This window comes from Lepeophtheirus salmonis, chromosome 6 (genome assembly GCF_016086655.4).
Source record: "Lepeophtheirus salmonis chromosome 6, UVic_Lsal_1.4, whole genome shotgun sequence".
Classification (NCBI taxonomy): Eukaryota; Metazoa; Arthropoda; class Copepoda; order Siphonostomatoida; family Caligidae; genus Lepeophtheirus; species Lepeophtheirus salmonis.
In genome coordinates this window covers 6,401,699-6,407,037 of record NC_052136.2, presented here as the reverse complement: position 1 = coordinate 6,407,037, position 5,339 = coordinate 6,401,699, and the positions used below count along the sequence as shown (strand labels likewise).

The 5,339-nt window shown below is 33.4% G+C and overlaps 1 long non-coding RNA gene across 1 annotated transcript; it reads left to right on the top strand.

Annotated features, from left to right (window-relative positions):
• Nucleotides 1–1,089: 1,089 nt before the first annotated feature.
• LOC139905756 (uncharacterized) lies at nucleotides 1,090–2,578 on the top strand. Its single transcript, XR_011780795.1, has 3 exons — nucleotides 1,090–1,993; nucleotides 2,047–2,186; nucleotides 2,250–2,578. It is a non-coding gene; the product is annotated as an uncharacterized lncRNA (long non-coding RNA).
• The last annotated feature ends 2,761 nt before the right edge of the window (nucleotides 2,579–5,339 follow it).

The following is a 5,339-nucleotide window of genomic DNA, read 5'->3' as shown; positions in this document are numbered from 1 at the left end:
TTATGATCCAGGTTGATTTAATTTAGGATTGACCAATTGTTCTCTCTCCCCCAATATGACCTCCTTTTACTTTCTGTTCTATAAGAAAAAAATGGAGAAGAACTCTCTAGGATGTGAAGAAGTGGAGGGCATAATTTAAAGAGGGATACGAAGTTTCTTGTTAAGTTTGGAGAATAATATAAGCTAGGATCCCACTAAGTCAATTAATCGTCTCGCCAACAACTTCTCTGTGGCTCCTAGGACTATCGGGAGGCTTATAAAGCACAACTTGGGATTAGTTTATTTCACAAGGACCCCTTCTGACAGAGGTGCAAAAAAGTTGTAAAAATTTTCTGGGACAAAAAGATTTTGGAACGACAGCTGGCTTGAGTAAACTAAAGAAGAGGTCCCAAGGATTTAACACACACAATACCCGGCCTAAATAATGTTCTTTGACGTTGTGGCCTCTAATGGAAAGAAGATACCTTTGTTTTGCTTCAAGGCTGGACAGAAAATCTACCAGGAGTTCTATTATAATGTGCTTAAGTACACCTCTTACCACGGCTGAAGACCAACTGCCCGGAGGCTAACTACATATGGAGTCAGGACGGCGCTCCCTCTCAAAAGTTCGCAAAATGCCTAAAGTTATGGACACATAACATGGTTCGATTCAGGTCCAAAGAGATAAGGCCCTCACCAGATTTGAGCCCACGTGACTTTTAAATATACGACACTTTGGAGAGGGAAACATCACACCCAAATGGTGACTCACTGAAGTCCTCCATAGTGGGTGCATTGAACAACTTGTCGTAGGAGTTTGTTATCAACTCCTGTATGGCCGTAAGATGAAGTCTGTGACTGATAATAAAGATGACCATATTGATTGAAAAAAGTTTTGCAAAAACCTTGTCTACATGTTTTGTTAACATTATTTTTTTGCCTATTATTGAAAATATAAAATTATGTATGTATTTCTAAATCCATGTCTCGAGACCACGTTTTGCTGCCCTAACCTATCTATGCATATATTATTAAATGGTTTTTGTTTAGAATTTGTTTTTTTTAAGTACTTTAGAAATTTCCATGTCACCTCTCCTTCCATCATGAAATATTACAGATTTTGTCAATTTCTCTGGACTTCCTATTTGTATGACCAACTTTTTGTGTCTCTTATTCCAGAGAAAGTGTGAGCCAATTTTGACAAGTTTGTAATTTAGATGTATTAATGGGGATTTTGTAGAGCGGGAAGAGAAAATGCTCTCTTTTTTTTTCTTTTTTGATCAACTAAGGGCTATTTTTCGAGTAGAATATTAATGTAATGATTAAGGGTGATAATTTTGGTAAGAATAGAAAAGCGTGCGAGGAGAAGAGAAGAAATACTTATGGCATCATTGATTAAATAATATACATCTTCTTCTATCAATCTAGAACGTTATAATTCCCGCCTTTATTACTCAATATTAATATAATATTAGATGGTGATAGTCGATAGAGAACTGAATAAAATGCCTAAAATAACGTCGCCTTCTGTCTGGATTTCTGAAAATGGAGGCCCAGGAATTTGGAAAATACTTACCGGATGAGAAACAGATGGTTTGTCGGATTTGTCGATATAAATGTGCCTTTAGTCCCCTGTCTAGAATTACACGCCACTCATTATCATCATCTCATATCAAGAGCATGGATATTCATCTAAAAAATCAAGTTAATGATGAATACATCAAGTTAAACTTTAACTCTGATCTCACAAAGATGCTTATTGCATGTAATATAACCTTATCCATTGCTAATCATCTGCGTTCAAAAAATTTATGGAGAAATACACGGTTAAACCTATCCCTTTCCGAGGAACCATCTTTAAATTAATGGAGGATGTTGGTACTGATGTCATTTATAGAAATACATATAAAAATGTTTTGAGTCATCCACACTAAATGACGATCAAGTTATCAGTAAAAAGTATAAAATATTTACTAATTTCGAAATGGAACTCTGAATTTTGTATTATCTAACAGTAAGTATTCAAATTTTTTTTAAATCTAACCATAAAATACGATTCTATTTTAGCTAAACATATCAAGAATTATGATACACAACTCATTAAATAGCAAAAACAACTGCTTAAATGGTCACAACAACGGGGGTATTAGCTTTGGATGGTTCGCAACTAGTTTGTCTGAGACTAGTTTCCTCACTTAAAGACTTGGGTATGATCATTAGGTTTTCCAATATTACATAACCTATAAATATTACTTTTTTTATCACTTAAGGCTTAGCTATGGTTGATAGACTCCAAGAAATGGTGTTCAGAAAACTCATAAAAGGCAAAACAACTGCTTAAATGGTCACAACAACGGGGGTAGTTACATTGGGTGTAGCGTTATAATTAGCAATTGTGTATATCCTTCATGATAATAGTATGTTGTTATCCAAGCATAAATAACGGGGGGAAAGTCTTTTTTTTTGCTCTTAATAAAGAGTAATATCGCCGGACATTACTACATAATTAGCTTTTGCTCTAAATCTTTAAGATGGATTTATTTGTAACATTTTTTTATTAGTATATTTATTGTCTAATTTTATGATTTTGACATTTACTTTATTATTAATAGTTAGTATGATTTCCTCGGTAGAGATATATCTATCATGTGCACAATTGTATATAGCAACTTCCACATGAAGAAGAGGGTTTTTTTGATAAAACTCCACGTCTCGCTTGTGTTTTGCAACTTAAAGTTATGACATATTTAACTGGATTCCGATGTCAGAACAAGAAAATATTATTTGGATCAATCTATTATTTCAATATTCTGTATTTATAATTTATTGCTATTATTAGTTATATGATTACAATTGTTTAATTTTGTATATTTAACATAAATGTATGATGGTTTATTTTTTATTATGTAGATTATATTTAATTAAAGCCTTCTTTTTTAAACTTTGAGCTTCAAATATATTTCAAATACTCTACTTTGTCGTTTCATTAGCTATTATTCTGAGAATAAGGGGCATAATTAATTACAATTTCATGGAGTGTGACGTTTTCAAATCTACTGTAACGGATAAAAAACGTCGAAGTCAATTATTCGTGGTATATCTTCATTAAACATTTTGCTAATAAATACTTTCGTTATACCCTCAAAAATAATAATAAAGCAGGCAGATGATAATCACATAAGTATTTTAAACAATGATACCACATGTATTTTTTCCCCTTTCTCCTTGCACGCGTTTTTCTCTACAATATTATCAACTTTAGTAATGATAGAGGGAATCTAATTAAAACAATCGTGCAATAAATATCGTTACGATCTTCTTCTTCTTTTCTTTTTTTTTTTTGGTTAGTTCATTTATTATCTGTCATCCGAATAATATAAAAAAATTATATTAATTCCTTAGCACGATTATTTAACTACGGTTCTTTCTTTTATTCCTCATGGCGTTACCTCCCTAACACCAAAATACCTTGTGTCTTTTGGTGTCTGCCCTTGTCTCTTATAAATATGTTATATATAGTAAATATTTTAGTTATTTCTAAGTTTGATGCATCACCTTAATATCTAAAACATTCAATAATTGGCAACGTGTCCTCCTCTATTTTTTGGAAAATCAAATTAAGGTCTCCCTAATTTAATTGTGTTCCGCATTAGAATGGATTTTGAGAATTGGCATATTAAAAAAGTCCTTAAGGAAGCTGGTAAAGATAACATGAATGGGGAGGGGGGCAGTTAGTCATTGTACTGATATTATACTTGTAGCGTTATGCTATTTTAGTTCCCAACAAGGGGGTGGGGATTGCAAATATTTTGATATTTCTTGAATATAAAAATATTTTAGCGTTTGTTTAAAAAAAACCAAACATTTCATGAACTGATAAAATATCAAAATACGGTTACGATAATTTAGTTGATTTTCAACTTTTTGTCCAACATCAACACTAAGGTCTGGTTACAACAACTCGGTTTAAATTAAAGACATCTGAAATCTATATAGTGACGTCATAAGTTTCTAGTTTAAAGTAAGTCGATTCAACCGACCCTATATTTAAAAAGAGGGCATTTCCAAGGTTAATGGAAATACGAGGTTATACCATAAAGCGTGTACGACTGATGTTTGACATCCACCACGCTTTTAATATTGACGTAATAGCAGATGAGTGGTTGTGTGTTTTGTCAAAATATGTTTTTCTCGCCACGCAGTCGGGTCGATATATTAAATTGAAAATTCTAGCAGTAGTGACGTCATAGACTATGAGTGGTTGCGTGTTTGGTCAAAGTCTACCTATTATGACCAGCAGTCGGTTCGATATTTCAAATTGAAAATTGTAGCAAGCCAGATTACATGATGGTCTAACCTTGTATTTATATTAACCATGGACATATCCAGAGAAAAGGCCTATGTAGAAAGTAAGTACGTAGTAGGGAGAAGGGCTCTGGAATTGCCAATACAAGTTATAATATGCGTATCTCAAGGGGTTAAATAAATGTGTACCAAATGCAAATATTCCAAAAACTCCTGTACATACTTTTTTCATGCCCCCCCAAACGGTTGGTCAATCTAATTACTTTATGTTATAGTATCCCCAAAAAATGAAACAATGGCCTATTTAATCATGACACAACATACTAAGTAGTATGTAATATATCACCTGACCTAGTAAAGAGAAGAAAAATGAGTAGTAATAACACGAATTCATCCATCTTTGTATGTATGTATGTATTTTTCTAAATATACCTACCCATCATGGCCATCACCCATCCATCTGTCGCATCTTCTCAAAACAACAACCTTATAGAAGCAGCACCAGATAGTAGATAGTTGGAGCAACAAGAGAAAAGGATAAGAAAAATAATAACAACGGCATTTTGACCTTCTCAGCTGTTCTCTATTTCTCCTCTCCCTCCCCCTAACGACTTTTAGTCCTGTCTAATTTTTTATTTTGATGTAAATCCTACTCATAATTACCACTAACTCCTACCACAATGTATTTATGTGTCTACATTAAAACCTCCTATCTCAGGTAAGGGACGCACTAGCTGCATATGTAAGGCACAAAACCACGGAGCACGTATTTATTAGTCTTGAGACTCGGTCCGAGTGTAGTTTTTTCCTCAGCTTGACGGCCACCGTGGATCGAAATTTAATTTAAATATTAGACCGAAATTTCCTTCGTAGCATGCACAAATGTACGCAATTCTCTATCCCCTCTCCACATTTGGTACTTTTTTATAACGGGTGTTGTTAATTTTAACACCCCCCCCCCCTCTCTTGCTAATATATTAAAAGCGTAGCTATATATTTGTATAAGATACCCCATATTTTTCATATAAATAATAAGATGGCCAATATATGATGAG